The sequence below is a fragment of the Callospermophilus lateralis genome, chromosome 8 (genome assembly GCF_048772815.1).
Source record: "Callospermophilus lateralis isolate mCalLat2 chromosome 8, mCalLat2.hap1, whole genome shotgun sequence".
Classification (NCBI taxonomy): domain Eukaryota; kingdom Metazoa; phylum Chordata; class Mammalia; order Rodentia; family Sciuridae; genus Callospermophilus; species Callospermophilus lateralis.
The window spans coordinates 85,059,721-85,078,392 of record NC_135312.1 but is presented as its reverse complement, the minus strand read 5'-3'; the positions used below and the strand labels follow the sequence as shown (position 1 = coordinate 85,078,392).

Here is an 18,672-nt window from a genome sequence, read left to right as displayed (position 1 = left end):
CCTGACTATGCTCCAAAAGATAACAACAATTGTGGAGCTCCCAAGGTCTTTAGTTAAAGATCAGTTACTATGGATTAGATATGGTTTGCATATATCTCCCAAGGGTTCAAGGGCTGGGAGCTTGGTCCCATATGTTGTGATTTAAGAGGCAGCGGGACTTTTAGGAGATGGAGCCTATGGGAGGTTGTCAGGTCAAGGGGTGGAGGTGTGCCCTCAGAAGGAGTTAAATTAGTTCTCCTGCAACCCCACTCTCTGGCTTCCTCTCTCACCATGTAGTTTCTTCCTCTCACATACACTCTTGCCACAATGTCATCTGCCATGAAGTGACACAGACAGGAGGGTGCTCACCACAGCCAGCACCATGCTGTTTAACCTTTATAACCAGAAATAAACTTTTTTTCTTTAATAAGTTACCCATCCTTAGGTATGTCATTATAGTAACAGACAATAGACTGATACACTAGTCTTTCTGAAGAATATGGACCTCCAGGTTGACACAGAGCCACAGGTATCCTGGGGAATAAGACACAAGGGGAAGGCTTAATAAATCATTTCCCCTCAAGGGATTAGGACCTGATAAAATAGCTGCAGGCACCTTAAGGCCTAATATGTCCTACAGGGTCCTGAACCATCAGTTCTGAAAGCTGAGACCAACAGGAACAATTTGCTCCTGAAGCTCATGAGAATAATGTCCTGCTGGTTAAACCTCCCATTACTTTCCCACTCTGTTCAAATAATACTTACTGTTCCAGGAACTGTGCTAAGGGATGGTGTTATGAACAATAAACAATAGTGTGATAGTCTTACCATCACACAGTTCATAGCCTAACAGAGGAAACATATTGAAACAAGCAAATACAACACAACGTGATAAGATGTCATAGAGGAGGAATAAGGCACTTGGCCATGACACCACTCCATGGGGTGAAAGAGGGGGGTGGAGAGAGAATGCCTGAGGCAGTAGTATCTAAGCTGGGACTTGAAGATGAATTTAATTGATTTAAGCCATTCTACAAATCCACATCCTGACCACAATCTGATCCTCCTTGCCTCCTGTGAGTCTAAGTGTCCTGCCTACAAGACCATAATCCATCTTGATTATAATCCATCTTGATTGTACCACTTTGCCACAAACAATTTCAATCCTCCAATTAATGACTTGACTCCTTTCATCCTATTAGAACACTAAAGCCCAGACTCCCTCTCTGTAGGCAAAATCTGAAATTTGTTTGAGACACTTTAGTTGAATACACAGCATCCTAGGATCTCTTAAGCCCCAGAGTAGCAATAGAGTGTTTCATGTGCCTTTCTACCAGCCGCCCCTCCTCTGCCAAGCCCTTCCTGATTCTAAGTGGAATGAAGGGGGATTCAAATCTACATCATGGAAAATTCACTGTGGGGTAAACAATCATTGGGACTGACTGGTCTACAATCTACAAACACAAGATGTTATGTGAATACTTGAAATAACAGGTTATACTTAAGTACTTGAAACATCTTAGGATTGATAAACATTCCATCTAGTAGCTTCTATCTAGTAGCTTTCATTGTTCAAAAAAAAAAAAAAAAAAAAAAAGTCTGATCCTCTAGATACCACTAGAATTTGCCAGGGTTCTTCTTAAATTGGACACGGTAAAGACCATGCAGGGAGATATAAGACATCTTTTGATAAATTATGTCCTTTAGTTAGATTCCTATCTAACATATTATAGAAAATATTATTTTGAATGTTTTAATAAATCACATTAAAGTGCATAATTCTTACAGTTTATGAGGACATGCAAAGTTATGCTCTTTTTCACAAAGAAATTAAAGTGACTTTCTCTGAGAGCCACCAAATGGCACGAACTGGCAAAAATCCAACATAAAAGAAATTCCATTACAGAAAATCTAACCACATAAGATTTCAGTTTGTTACAAAATGTGTCAAAATTATATTCAGTTTAAAGTAAATCATTCATAACCATTCATAAACTTTAAAATATAATCACTGACAGGTATAATTCTTACATATTCAGTATTGCTATATTTTTTTAATTAAGTAAGGACTTTAATTTTTTGTGGGGGGCCATCCATCCTTCCTCACCCCCACACCACCCACTCTGACCCTTGGATTCCTAGGGAAGGTACCATAATGGTACCTCTTGCAACTCTGGCATCTGGAGGTCTAGCACAACCCTTGGTGCAGGGTTTGACACCTATCTAGAGCTAGCCACAGTAGCCCTACTGGATTTCTTCTTTGTCCCTGGTCCTTCCTCTTCTAGGATATTTTTTACTGGGGTGGGGGGGGATGAGGGGGATAGTATTGGGGATTGAACCCAGGGACACTCTACCAGAGCTACATCCTAGCCCTTTTTATATTTTATCTTGAGACAGGGACTTACTAAGTTGCCCAGGCTAGCCTTGAACTTGGCAATCCTCCTGCCTCAGCCTACCAGGTACCGGGATTACAGGTATGTGCCCTTATGTTAGTATTTAAAGCTAAATGCTAAAAGAAGTGCTAGCTCATGGAAAACAAGACCATTAGACCACTTTCTAAATTGTGCCCATAGACTAGTACAAGTTAATTGCCATTGGAGTTTCTGCTCTTCTTGAGAATGAAATCAATTGGGTAACTAAAAACATTACACGTCTCTGTATTACAAGTAACAACTATGGAATGAGGTTTCAATGAAGCCCTGTATTATGTGATGCTTGACATCTGGTGAAACCAGAAGAGTGTTAAACAGTCTTACTGCAAGTCCACCTCTCAATTATACTCCAGCAGATAGTCCTCTACCCAAACAATCCCTTTCATCATGGGACCAGACACATGGCTCCTGCTTATCCCTGGGTAGCAGGTTTCCGTTCCATGACAATCCACAGAATCTTTCAAGCAAGGCAAGCACGTCTTTTCACAAGAACTCCAGGTTTCCACAACTCCTTGATGTTACAGAGTCTGCCTCTCACAGTCTTGGGTTTTTAACTGTGCTCCTAAATCGGACACCCACCCTGTATCCCTGCATGGCAGGGGTGTCCTCCTCCCCCAACTATGAGAACAGGGAGACTAACAAACTGCTGACAACCTCTGCCCAGCATCCAGTGTAGTGCGTTTGTCCATCCCAGTAACTCTGGGGGGTTCCTAAATCCCTCCTTCACCAATGGTGTAAACAGGAAATAATTAAAACCAGCAAGTTTATTGTCTGCCTAACACAAAACCACAGGTTTGCCTTTATTCCTACAGACCATCAGTTCCACTGAGTATTTGGCTCTGTTGCCCAAAAGGAATATATGGAAGCTGCTAAGGGCTTCTAGTCACAGTCAAGGTCATGAAAAATGACATTGAGTTCTTAGCATTACAAAACAAACAGTTTGTACCAATCCAACCCTGAGTTTTTATGCAGTTAATATAATTTAACTTGAACATTGGAACCCAGAGAATGGCACTCAATGAATATTCCATGAAGTAATCACTACTAATATCACAGTAAAACTGAAAATACAGGTCCAGTCCTAGCTAATGAAGATCTACAGATGTCTACCAGCATCTAATGTTTTCTTCCATATAGTTCTCTCTACGAGGCCCATGGTATCAGCCTGTTTTAACTCATGTAAAATTATTTTTAGCTTTTACTTTATGACTTCACAAATATATTTTCCAGTAAGAGTCAACTCTACGGTGAAGATGTTTAACATAACTGCATTGGGTAAGGGTAGAAAAGATTGTAAGTGTTCAAAAAGTTCTGCTAATTGTGATACAGGCATTCATCTATTCAATAAACTTTTATCAGACATCTATCAGAGCTACCCATTAATGCTACCAAGATAAAATATACAGTCCTAATCCTCAAGGTGACCACACAGAATCTAGAGAAGGAACTTGACTTAAAAGTGGGGAAAATTGCTCCTTCCATGAACTATGAAGGGTCAATAAATATAGGTTGGTGTGAAAATGCTAAAATTCCTAGGAAAAGCAGAGTATTGAGTGAGTTAAGATAGCGTAAGGGTGGTGTGCTGGGTTGTATTATGGTCCAAACCTATACTTCCAAACCTAAGTCCTAAACCTCAATATTGTGAATATAGTATCCTTTGGAGAAAGGATCTTTGCGGATGCAATTAAGTGAAGGATGTCAAGATGAGATCATCCCGGATTAGCTTTGTGGGTCCTAAATCCAAGGGCAAGTTTCTTTAATAACAAGAAAAGCCCCAGAGAGGAGAGGAGAAATACAGGAGAAAAGACTCTGTGAAGACAGAGCAGAGACTGGAGTTATCCTGCCAGAAGACAAAAAAAAAAAAAAAAAAAATCTGGAGCTATAAGACTGGAAAAGATAGACCAGTCAGAGAGGTCAGGGAATGGTGACCCCTACAACCCCTTGATTTTGGACTGTTGGCCTCCAGAACTGTGAAAGAATAAATTTCTGGGGCTTTGGGGGGCAGTATCAGGGATCAAACCCGGGGACTAGCTCTTGCTAGGCTCTACCACCCAGCAATTTCTGTTGTTTTGAAGCCACCAAGTTTGTGGTAATTTGTTGCAGAAACCATAGGAAACAATACAGGTGGGGCATCTGCATATGGTCCAGGAACAAATATGCAAACAAAATCAAGTTTCTAAATTGGAAAATAATATTCTCTTGTGTGAACACCAGAGATGGAACATAGCAGGACCTGTATTGGCCTTGATCAAAAGTTCCCATCTGTCACTGCCTGGCTGTGTCACTTGGACATGTTCCTCTCACAGCCTCATTTCTGTCATGCTTACAGTGAGTGAGGCTGAGGAGGCAAATGTTGAGGGTTAAAAATGTAGTGTAAACAGAACCCGAACAACAGCCTAGAGAACCCCCCTACCCCTCGGTGTCCATGGGAATCGCTGGTAAAAAGTCAAAAACATTCAAATGGAAGAACTCGCATTATTCCAGGGGACCAAAGTGAACTGCACAACTTTTGTTCTGACAATCTCCTCCTTGGACCCTCCCCCCATCCCCAGACCCTCTTCCTCCATTTTGAGGCAGAAGCTTCAGACCCAATACAGTGGGCACCATCTGCTATCAATACGGCCCGAGCTCTTCCCAGCCAAGATGAGTTCCAGGCCAAGTTTATCTTGTGAGTTAACAGGAGGTGACAAGCCTGGCAGGACAAGAATTCTCCCTGCATGATTGATTCAGCCTGGCTGACCAGCTCCATGCTAATGAGGATGTGCCAGAGCTCCCAACAAAAACATTTTTGAATAATTTAAAAGTGGAGAGCATGATTTGCCAGGTAATGTGATTCATTGTGTAATTATGGCTCCAGTTGAATCTGCCTCTGTGGGTGCCTCTATAGCAAAAAGCAGTGACTGCAAACTGCCTGTTATCAAAATGAACCATGTGAATAATGCAAAAGAGCAGAGAAACATGTTAATCATGTGGGGGAAGACAACGAAGGTAAAATTGGCCTGAGCTGCCTAACATTAATGCCTTACAAAGAACAGAGGAGTGCTTCAAATACAATTTTTTTTCTTTTCTTTTTTTAAAAAAAGGTGCTGGGTATTGAATCCAGACCCTTGCATATGTTAGGCAAGTGCTCCACCACTGAGCTACACCCTTAGCCCTTTCTAGTTTTTGAGACAAGGTCTCACTAAGTCGCCCAGGCTGGACTTGAACTTGAGATCTTCCTGCCTTAGCCTCCCCAGTTGCTGGGATTACAGGCCTGCACCATCATGCCCAGTTCAAAGGCAATAGTTTTAAATGAGGAAGTGAATTAAATTCAAGTAAAATATCTATTTTTATCCATGAGAGTAGGTTTTAAGTACACAGGAATTCTTATATTTCTGGGGAATTGACTTAATTTTCAGTTATCTATTTAAATGAGTTTCCTTTTACCATTCTGGCCATTTATACCCCCTCATAGATACATCCTTAAGCCAATTATTCAAATAAGGTATAACAAATACAAGTAGCCATAACGTCCCTTAAAAGAGGAAACTGCCAAGTAACTTTTGCCTAATGAATAAAAACTCAAAAAAATATTATGAGCTTGGTTAGGTAAAGGTTATTAGTACTGGCCCAAGGTGGTTTTTAAAAACATGGTCCTTTAGCTCAAAACTTGAAGAATTGAGGACAAACTAAAAACCAGAACATTCCATCTCAAGAGAGGCTTATAAAGAAAGAGCAATGAACAAACTAAATATGAAGCCAAATGATTCGGAATTAGGTTTGATCTTGCATTTGTCAGCTGTGAGGACAAACTGATCTAAGCTTCAGTGTCCTCATCTATCAAATGAATTTGATAATAACCAGGCAACTGTCTGGCACAAATTTTAAGACTCAAACCAAGTGAAATACTGCATAGAAAATTGACAGATGGCCTTAATAGGACTATAGGATATTAATTGTTCAAACAGGTAACATTAAGGAATATACTCACTTGTCAGTCTTGCATTTTTAAAAATAAAAAAATATATATGTATGTTATTTGTGTGTATATATATATATATATATGTGTGTGTGTGTGTGTGTGTGTGTGTGTGTGTGTGTGTATGTGTGTGTGTGATATATATATATATATCCCTAAAACATTTTACCAAGTTTTATCTGCCACTGGACCCAAGAATTCAGGACACCTTATCCCCACTTCCTGGTCTGAAGGCACAGCAAATCATCTGCTACCACTGACAAGAGGACCTTCAAGGTGAGGGTCACCACCTGTGCTCCACTTGATTCAATCAACATCTCTGAGATTCCTCCAAACTGGCAAGAGAAGCACATCCTCTACTGAGTCACAGACAGGCTTCCCACAACCTGCCCGGACCATCCCCCCTCCCCCCACTGCACCTGACACAACAACTGTTTGGGCAGCTCCCACCAGAGCTGCTGATTTCAAAGCTCAGCTCAGCTCAACTATGCATGTCCATCCCATCCTGTTTCACCATGGTCATCTGAGACTTCTGATATGCATTCGTGATCCTAAACATTTGCTCCTCATTTGATTTCTCTGGATTTCAGAAACCAAACTCCCTGTTAGAAACCTGGAATGCTAGGGTGGAGAAAGGTAGTATCCACATAAATATATGATTTGTTTTTATGAATCTAATTCTCCAAAATAACTAGTCACAGAAGCACTTGAATGCCTGGCTTACCGATTACTTCCTGTGTGACAAATTGCTATTTATTTTTATTTTTTTCAAATCTTTCAGAAAGCCAAATATGAACCTCCTGAAGCTGTACTTTTGTTAATGGAGCTGGTCTTCAATAGAGTTTGGAAACTCACCAGAAGAGTTTATCAAAATGTTGCTTTAAGTATAGGCTCAGAAAGTTCTGGGTATGTTTTTTTGTTATTTAATTATCAATTAAAACTTAATGACAAAATGCTTTGCATCTGAAATCAATAGGGATTTTCCATGAGCAAAGACTGTAAAATCAGCCTATTATAAAGAGATTTGCATATTTTAATTATTGTGTTCTAGGGCTTTTGTCAAATAGATGCCACTGTGGAGTGAACACCATGGGGTCTGGGTAAAATGTTAGCTCTCAGTTTATATAAAAGTTGCTAGTAGCATAATTATATTAAGAAAGGAATATGTCTTGTTAGAGTGAGGCTTTCTTTTTGATGTGAGTTCTTAATATCTTGCTCTCAGAATTTACTTGGAGAACAGAAGACTTAGGAAGATTAAAATGCAAATAAACTGCTTAAGAAAGGGGACTTCATTAGTAAATACCCACAAATGAACATAATATAAGACCTGTGGCAACACTGTCCAAAGTGGGTTCAAAACACAAAGTTGATTACCAAAATAATTTTTGCCTTTTAAGCCCAGATAAGGAGTCAAATGCATAATTTTATATCTCCCAAATCTGATGATGAAGTACTATATGAAGAAAAACTAAAAATTTACCGAATCATTCATTTATTCACTCATTGAAATATTACATAGACAGTACATTGGTCGTGTTACTTAACATCTTTTTGCTTCAGTTCTCTAGTCTGTAAAATAGGGCTAAAAGTAGTACCTACTACACAGAATTGTTGTAATAATTAAATGAATTAACACATGCAAAGCACTTAGAAAAGAGCCTGGCACAAATGGTAATCACCTTGAGCATTCAAAGATTTTAAAACAAACGTATCTATTAAGAAAGTTTCCACTAAGAAGTTTTTAAAATGTTTTGAATCCATATTTTTGAAGTTTGAAAATTTTGTTGAAATAATGTCAGAAAGTGCTAAAATTCTAGACAATTAAAGCAGTTTTACAGATTACTTACATTTTCAATGAAAAAATAATTATTAATGTTTTCAATGTTTGTAAAATATATGACTGAAATTATGCTTTCATGTTTCTAGAGAAACCTTTTTTCTTTTCAGGAGAAAAAGTAAAACCACTCATTTGGGGTCAGAATTCCTAACATTAACATTGTCTGTGCAATGCAGGTGTCCACTGACCACCTTCTGGAGGGTCAGGGCTGCTGAAAAGAGAGCTCCATGCACTAGGAAGCACTTCCTCACCAAGCTTTGTGTCATGAAATCACAGCGCTCTTGTAAATAAACTCTTTACGCTTTTTACCAGCCTACCAAGTTTTTCCCAGCCCATTCTATTTTATATTAATCCCCTGAATTTTGTATGTTTGTAGGGATGATGTAGCAGACAGGACCCCTTTTAGAATGTGAAAAAAGCTACAGACCTTCTCTTCTGAAAATTCACACACACATCATTTTGCATTTGATTTTAGGGATTACAGACCAAAGACCCCGCCTCCATGGATTTTCCTACTCCAAATACAGACTATTTGATTTTACCCTGAAATTAAATTTGATATTTTAGTAAAACATCATTTGACCATAGGAAATACAAGTAAATTAACAGATTCATTATCTGCCTTAAGATATTACATTATCATCTACAGTGAAATATTACTATCTACCTTTTCAAATTAAAGACCAATTGCTGAGTGTCCAAACAAAATATAATAGACTATTTTTTAAGTGTTAACTGACAAAATTTTTATAGTTATGGTATACAACCTGATATTTTGAAATGTGGGAACGAACATTGTAGAATGGCTAAATTGAGTTAATTAATATATGCATTACTTCACATACTCATTTTTTGTGTGTGTGCTAAGAACACTTAAAAACTACTCTATTGGCAATTTTCAAGCTTGCAATACCTGAAAATTAGTCATAATCACCATTTGTACAACGAGTCCCCTGAACTTATGCTTCCTAATTAACTGGAATTATGTATCCTATAGGGCCGTCTCCCCAATCACTTCCCACTCTAGGTCCTGACAACCTCCATTCTACTTTCTGGTTCTATGAGTTCAACATTTTTAAGATTCCACGTATAACTGAGATCACCAGGTATCTGTCTTTCTATGCCTGGCTTTCTTTACTTAACATGATGTTCCCCAAGTTCATCCATGTTGTTGGAAATGGCAGGACTTCCTTCTTTTTTTATGGCCAAGCAGTCTCCCATTGTGTCCACACACCACATTTTCTTTACCCATTCATAGTCCAACTGACCCTTAGGTTGGTTCCATATCATGGTCACTGAAGTCATGTTGCAATAGACATGGCACTGCGGGTATCTCATCCACACACTGATTTCACTTACTCTGGATACACACCCAGTGCTGGGATTGCTAGATCATATGGTCATTCCAGTTTTAACTCTAAAGTCTCCATTCTGTTTTCCATAAAGGCTGAACCAATTTATCTTCCCAACGATACTACATAACTTTAAAGGCTGTTAGTTATTGTTTTAAACTATTTGTGTAAAGAAAGGCGCTGGAAGTATGTGCAAGAAAGTAAGTTTTGTTCATCATTAAATAATAACCCAAAGGGTAAACTATAGTATGATTATATTGATCCTTTCAGCTATATGATACTATTTGGGGGCTGGAGGTGAAACCCAGTGGTACTGTGAGTGCTTATCATGTGTGAAGTTCTGGGTTCAATAGTCAGGACCCAAAACAAAACAAACAAACAAAAAAAGATATCCTTCATTTAAAAAAAATCAACATAACTTTAAATATAAAACATCTGACAAACATGATAAAGAAGTCTGATCATTTTCTCTGGTGAATACTTGTTCTTGATATTCACCCTACTCTTCTAACAGAGTCCTGAAGCACTAACACCCGGGAAATAGCTGAAAATAATTCATTTGGACAGTACTACATAAAATGTACAGAATTTTCCTAGTAAACAAAAGAATGACAGATATTTATAGAGTTCCCCTACTTTATGGGCAAGTGACTAAGGTCACACCACAGGACCATTAGAATTAAAAGCAGATTTAAAGTTATGGTGTCTATACCAGCAGGTGTTAGGATGAAGTGTAAATCTGCAGCCAGGGAACTTTTTATGTTATAATATAGGGGAAAAAGTTGTCCTGAGAGCCTTCCAGTTTCAAGTTGCTTTTCTGAGAACAATTAAGGTCACAGCATAAAATTCAGAAGTGACCTAGCTTTATCAAAATTCTTTTTGTTCCTATTTCACTGCTCATTATTTCAAATCTTTTTTACCTGGGCACCAGGAATGTTTAAAACTAGGAATGGCCTAGTTACTTTCATAACATGTAACTATTAGGTATGAACCTTATAAAACTATCTACCTCAGCCTTACAGGGAGAAAGAGAACACCACAACCTACTCACACCCACAAACATATTAAAGGAAGCTTTTAAATAAATGAACCCAACCAGATTGTTCTTCTGCATCCTGATCATACAATATCAAGAACTCTGATTCTTTGCTCCCACCCTCTCCAGCTACAAATCTAGAAAGAAATAAAAAGAGAAGAAAATGAAAGGTATGAGTGAAAGAGAAAAAGCTCATGATAAAGACTCATGATAAAGAGTCTGTACCCACACCAAATGGTGAACAGAAAACAATTCCACAGAATCCACCCACCACACCTTAAGCCTCAAGAACAAAGAATGAGCATTTGTTATATAATTAGTGAGAGAAAGACAAAGACTATTATTTCATTTCACAAGCTTAGCTGATGTTTCTGTGTTTTTCTTTCTTCTTCCCCTACTTTGAGTGGTCCAAATACAAAAAGTCATTTTAAAAGTGATCATAGATCCAAGAAGCACAGGGATTTTTTTTTTATTAATCTTTGTATAGATCACAACTATAACGAGCATTTCAGATTCTCTAGGGCATCTTGAAATCATTAGAAGCTTCTTAATGCAAAAAGAGAAAAGAAATTCTATGTACTGTAAAGCATTCTTTATCATTAGAAATAAATGCTAAAGCAAAAAGTAAAGTTTTTAAGGAGGGCACAACACACATTACCAGTATGTGCATTTCCCTGGGTGAATTTTAGTGACAGCTAAAATGTTTGGAATAGCATTGTGATTTCTACTGTGCAAGGTGAACTGGTAAACAATAAACTAGTTTTTAAATATACAGTATGCATGAAGCGCATCTTACTAATACCTTGAAAGCATAGTGTCTTTAAAATACAGTTGAGCTCTGGAAATTCTTTCAAAGATCCTTTCACAATTCTCCTTTGAAGCCTGCTTCACGTAGAAAATGCTGCTGTCTAAAACACTTTTGCATGGAGAACACAATGTTATTATTCTCTTGTGCTTCAGGGCTAGGAAAGCATACATTTGTCTTCTTGGCTCTAGGCTTCCATGACTGAACAAGCATATGGCTTTGTTCCAGAGAGAAGTTTTCAAGGAATTTTGCTTACAAGGAAGTGTTAAACCGGGTGCTTTAATTAATATTCATATTTACTTTGTTGTTAAATGAAGCTAAGGAGTCTATTGGCAAGGTAGAGCTCTCACTCCCATAAATCCAAAACCCCTCTAGAGGATTCTACACTGGGAAGAGAGTGAGATGCATTAACACTCCATTAATATCTTCCTTGGAAACTTTCTTTTTAACATTTATCTCTTCATCATTTCCTGAATCTGTAATGAAATGCTTGTGCTGGCATCAAACAAAAGGATCATGTCCAAAGCCTAATGAAGTGTTAGACACCAAGGTAAGAAGCAAGTCTGCTGTGCTGGCTCCTTGTCAGATACACAATGGTACTTTCTACACTATATTTAGCTCCAAAGTCATGGTCAGTAGCCCTAAGACTGACGGGACAATCTAAAAGAACTTCAAGTTCCAGGGCTGCCTAAACAAGCCACTCAGAGTTCTATTTTCTAAATCCTAATAAGCCAGACACTGAGGTAATTTCCATTTGTACATCCTTTTCTAAAGCAAGAGACTTCCTGAAAGTGACATTCTGGAATCAACAGAATTTCAGGAGGGAAGAGATCTTTGAGGTCCCTGTAGCAACTTCCTGTCCACTGCTTGAAACCCTACAGCCATATTCCTGCCAAGTGGTTCCCATTTGGAGATGAGAAACTCACCACCTTGTGAGGAAGCTCATTCCTTATTCAATAGCTAAAACAATTCCAAAATTCCTCCTTTAGCAGAGATTAAATCTTTCTCCTGGGACCTCCCATCTCTTGATGCTGATTCTGCTCTCTGGGGTCCCCAGAACAAGATGAGTCAGTGGAAAATTTTCACTGGCATAAACTGATTTGTTGTTTTGAAATTCAGAGATTTGTAGAAAAGAAGGTGCTGTGAGCAGTCAATAATCTTGTTAGGTCAAATAAAGTCATTTTCAAAGCTTTAAAAAAAAAAACTTTGCTTATTTCTTTACTTCCCCTAAGATTGTTCATATCATAAGATAGCCAAGGTCTAGGAAATATTTGCTTAAGAGTTTTACTTGAATTAGGTAAATTAAAACTGAATCTATGGGCAAATAATAATAATCACTTCTATACTAAGCACTTAACCAGTTAAACAACACTGTCACTTGCTTTATACAATAGTTCTGAAGCATCATCATCCCCATTTCACAAATGGGAAAATCCACAGCTCCAAGATCCAATAATTTCTCCATAGTGAGTGACCAAAGTAGCACTAGTTCAAATCCATGTCTGTCTAATTCCAAGTCTAAATTTCTTCTGCAATACAAACCCCTCTTATCTAATTTTTAGACAAAAAGAAAAATTTTTACAACATTCTTCACCCTCTTTATAACAGAAAGTACTATAAGTCTGTTATGGACTGAATATTTATGCCCTCCTAATTCATATGCAGAAGCCCTTTCCCTCCAATGTGGCTAGATTTTGAGCTGGGTTTCTAAAAAAATGATTGAGGTTCAAATCATAAGGATGGCACTGTTCCCATGGGATTGGTGTCATTAGAAAAAGACAAACCAGGAAAGTTGTCCTTTCCTTTTGTCACATGAGCACACAGTGAGAAGTCAGCCATCTGCAATTCAGAATGAGAAGCCTCAACAGAAGCTAACCATGCCCCATCTTGAGCAGGTCAACCTCCAGCCTCCAGAACTATGACAAAATAAATGTATGTTGTTTAGCCACCCAGTCTATGGTATTTTGCTATGGTAGCCCCAAGGAGACCAAAGCAAGGTCTTCTGCCATTTGCCAAAAGCTACCAATGTATGAGAGAAGAAAGGCAATGACGCAGTTCTCTTACCAAGACCTTTCATCATCTCCCAGAGTTTCCAGTGACTGGTGGGACAAAAGGGAGCCACACCTAATAGGCTCCTTCCCGTGGTCCACTGGCTGACTGTTGCACCTCAGAGAACTTTAATTCTTCATGATTTGGTCCTCTCAAGTAAACTGAGAGATCACTTGTAAGACTTCATATCCTATCTGAATATAAAATTTTTTCTAGTCTTTCTTCATTTCCTGATCACTTTTGTACATTTATCCCATTTTTCTCTTTTTTCAACTTTTGTTCTTTAACTGAGTGATATGATAAAAATAGTAAAAATTTTCAGGAAAAGGGGGATCTTTAGTTTTATAGTTAACTTTGTGAAAGCATGTCAGACCTCATCTCTTATGTGACTGTACGCTGTTCAAGAATGTTCTAGTAGTTTCAGAAATTCTTGAACAAAAAGCTCACCAAATACAAGGGAGCTCTTCTGTGACTGACCTTTCAAGTGGTCCCCTCCAGAAGGGTAGCTCATTCTGTAGTTATGAAAAACAGGGATGATTACTACACCTAAGAGACAATAAAATGTAGACTTCCCCACCTGGGGAAATTCTGAGTCCCTCTAAAGAAATATGGGAAGAAGAAAATGTTACATAATATTTGTGTTCCAGATGTATATAATCTGCTCCCAGGAGCTCATCTGATTAGAGAATGTTCCTGAAGGGATCCCAGGTCATGAATTCAACATTAGCCAATGCTTTGCTCTCTTGTGTGGCCAGAAACTAGACTCAAAGTGTTCATCTATCTCACAAATTCCAATTATTGATGGTCTATGGAAAGCGGTTTGAGAAAATAAAGATCGAGCTAATACAACTTGATTTTGTTACAGAGAAAAATCTTTAGGATGTGATATTGGACCACTATTAGTGTTACTATAACAGAAAAAAGAAGGCAATATTTTTAAGTAATTATCAAAATACTTGAAAGAAAGTAAACTATATAAAATATTGTAGCGGGGTACTACTTGTTAATACTGACATATAGAGTCCTATTTTTCTGTGTGAATATATTCCTTGCCTCTCTTAAACCAGTCAATCCTGGACTGATTCCAGGATCCCTGATAGATAACAAAACCTATAGGCACACAAGCCCCATATATAAAATGTCATAGTTTTTGTTCATAATTATAAACATCCTCCCACACATTTAAAACCTTCTCTAGATTATTACAACACTTAATACAATGTAAATGTTGTGTAAATAGTCGTTGTACTATTTGAGGAATAATGACAGGGAAAAAAAAAACTTCTTCTATACATGTTCAGTACAAACATTTGTATGTGTTCAGTATAAATGTATCTATTCTGCATGGATCTGTGGGTGTGAAACCTACAGATATGGAGGGACAATCATATATCACTCATTTGTCACTTCACAACAGACACTTTTCGAGAAACGCATCTTTAAGAGATTCCATCACTGTGTTACCATCACAGAATGCACTACACAAACCTAGATTGTACAGGCCAATTGACCACCAAACATGGCCTCCTGATGCAATCAAGAGACAAGAGGCTGCTGCCAGAGTAACACAGCTCACTGTTTACACGATGTTCTTTAAAATATAAATGGGAGTACTCTAAAATAATCAGTACAGTATAATCAGTACATAAACCCATAATAGTTGTTTATTATCAGTATCAACTATTAGGTACTGCACATAATTGTTATATGCTATACTTTATGACTAGCAGCACAAAGGTTTGTTTACACCAGCATCATCACCAGCACACAACACATTGTAGTCTGAAGTCACATGTCATGAGGCTGCAGGGTCACTAGACAATGAGAATATTGCAGCTCTATTGTAATCTTATGGAACCACCATTATATATATATATATATATATATTTTTTCATTCCATCATTGCCCAAAACATCATTATGTGATGCATAACCGAATATGTAAAATGAACTTTTCCATCCTTTCTTCTCCTCAAAGCCTTCTCTGGATTTCTTTATTTGCACTTAATGAGACTCAAATTACATGATTCTTGGATTTCAGGATGAATGTTCAGTCATCTGTCTTTTTGCTTACCTAACATGATTAAAAGCATAAAAATGGATTTACACTACCTGATTTTGAATTGTAGCTCTGTCACCTATAAAACTTAGGGCAGTTTCCTTAGCTGCTGCTACCTTCTGTTTCCTCATCTGTCCATTGCAAAAAGAATAGTTACTTCATGGGGTTGATGGGAGAATTAAAATATTTAAAACCCTGGCACACAGTAAGAGCTGCAGAAATTAGTTAGCATTCTTATTTCCTATTTATACATCATGGCATAGCCTCAAAATGTACAATTCTGTGAAGTCATTTGCTCAACCTTTTCTGACTGATGCTTTATTTGATGGTAATGATATAATGTGGGAAAGCAGACTGCAACGGAGAAATGGAATTTTGCTAAGATCAGCTGTATTGCTAGCCCAACAGTATCTTTTTTTTTTTTTTTTTCACAATATAGCAAGCAAAATGTATCAACTGAAGAAAAAGGGCTTAAGGGTTAAAAAACTCTTCCCTTCTCCTATTTAAAATTATATATTATTAATCAGCCTCTGAAGAAATCCTGGTCAACCTCATTTTAAAGCATCCATGAAGACACCCCTCCAAAGGAAAAGAATCACAATAATAAAAATTGAGCCAAACAGGAGACCTAGCACAAGAATAGGAAGGATTTCCCACTAATTACAAGGTCAATGAAAGTCATCAAGAACACAATCAATGGGTTCTAACTGCGGTATCAACTCAAAAGTGGACTGCAAAGCCTCTGTTCCTTCCCTGCCATCTCTTTTTGGTTCACAAACACACAGGCTACAACCCATACAATTGGTCTGGTGCCTCTCTTCCTGGCTAATTCTCAACCCAATCAGGATGCTACCCTCTCCTGTCTTCCCACAAACTCTCCTTCTAGAGAGACTGAGCTAGAAGCAACTGGGCAACAACTTTCAGAACAGGAGTCTGGGAAAGCAGAGTGGTGTGGAATGGATACACAAAGCTCTCCAAAAACAATGCAGTCCACATCGCAGTTTTGAATGATTCCATTTATTCAGAGAAATGTGGGATGGGGCAATAATATAAGACAAGACACGATTTCAACCCAGCCAAGCTACACTAGATGAAAGCCTATTAATATGAAAGCCTATTTTTTCGGCAAAAAAAAAAGACGAACGTATCAAACCTTTGAAGAATTACATATTAGGCATGGAATCACCCCAACTGGTTTCAAGAATGAGGCCAAAAGCAAGCCATTGGCAATCATCATCCATAGGTCTTCTCTCTACTCTCAAGACTGAATAAGGAAAAATCAAATGTGTGACCTAAGGGGAAAGTTCTACAAGACAAAGTTAGGAGATCAACAATCTGAATAAGGAAACATCTAACCATTATTTATCACAGAATATCCTCCACAGTATGCAAGATGAAATGCTTTTTATGAAAGGACAGAAATCAGAAAAAGAAAAGAGGATGTGATGAATGAAAAGTTTGTGGACTGAAGTAAACAGTAATAATGTTAAATATGTGAAGAGTCTGTTGCTTGTGTCAGGGGAGAATAGGAGGGAGGAAAAGAGAGTGGGAGGGTGAGGGAGGAAGTAATTTAGTTAATGAAGAACACACATAATCATTTACTTTTTTTCAACTACATTAAAATTAGTGTTTTCTGGAAGACCAGTAGAGAAGAGGAAGTGTACCAAAGGAAAGGAGGAAGGAAAGAATGGGGAAGTACCAGGGATTGAGAATGAATAAACTATTATACATGCATTGGTGATGATATCAAAATGAATCTTATTATGATGCATAACTATAATGTACTAACAATATCATTAAAAATTACATTTTTTCTCAAATAATTAAATTTTATTTTAAAGCAATATTTTTAAAAGATTCATAATAGTTCATTATATTTATATATACTCTATCACATATAATTTTCTTACTACTGGATATTTATTATTTTTTCAATTGTAAAGTATATTGACCCCTTTTGAGCTTACCATTTTCATGATGTCTTGATTATTGTGTTAACATATATTCCTACAAATAATTAAAGGGTCAATTAATTTTCTCCTGTTTAAGATTCTTGACACATACTAATAACCTGATTTTGAGAAAGTTTGTCAGTTTGCTCTCACCAGCAATATTTGTGATTATCTATTTCACAAAATCTATTCCAGCATTGTATCTACTTTTTTAATCTTAAAATTTCATATTTAAAAGAATTATTTTGATTAAAATTTTTACTAATTCAGTTGAGCACTCTTCTGGTGTTGTCTACCAATCATTTTCTATGAATAGCTTCAGTTCTTCCTCTTAAGGTGTTGATATCTTTTTAGTTGAATGATTTTTTTTATTTAATTAACTTGTAATATTAGCAGTATTTTCCCCCACCAAATATTTGTCCTTTGCCTTAATTTGTAGTATTTTTTAAAAAGTTTTAGTTTGCAATTTTACATTTTAAGGAACTAATAGAATAAGGACATAAATAAATGAGCATAGAGGCAATAAAGAACAAAATTTATGATTTTCAATCAATGATATGAAAGAAAAAGGTGAGGTGTTGTCTAAAAATGCAGACAAAAACAGGTGAAAAAAAATGAGAGAGATCACATGTCCATACACCAAAGAATGCAGAGTCAGCCCATTATGGGGGTATTTAATCCAAAGCATTGGAATGGAAACAATAATAGAAGATATAATCAAAGAAAAATCTTCCTAGACTAGAAAACAAAAAACATGGAAACAAACTCACCATATTTCAGGCAAAATTTGTGGGAAGAGACCAATGCGAAGAAACATTGACAAATATTTTAATCATAAGAATAAGGAAAATATTTGCTAATAATTCAGATTGAGAAATGAAGGAAGGAAATAATAAAGAAAGGAGGGAGAGGAGGAAGACAGAGAAAGGAAAGAAAGAAGAAAGCTATACACAGCAAATACATATGCACTCTGCTATGCACCCCCATTATGGAGATCACTGGATCCTCTCTGGACAACAATGCAACTTTGACAGGAGCAGGTGAGAGATTACAGTTATAAGGTAGACAGCCGGGTGGTCAGCATATTAGAGAAGTTACATGGGTATGAGCAAACTTAATGATATGAGTGAGTATGATGAAAATTTTTTCACTAATGAAGTTTTTATAAGCCTGAAACTACCTAACCAGCTAATTCAATATATTCTTGAAGAATA

At 37.2% G+C, this 18,672-nt stretch overlaps 1 protein-coding gene across 1 annotated transcript in view; it reads right to left on the bottom strand.

Annotated features, from left to right (window-relative positions):
• Col25a1 (collagen type XXV alpha 1 chain) overlaps positions 1–18,672 on the bottom strand; it is a 435,459-nt gene that overhangs the window by 314,562 nt on the left and 102,225 nt on the right. The window lies entirely within an intron of this gene.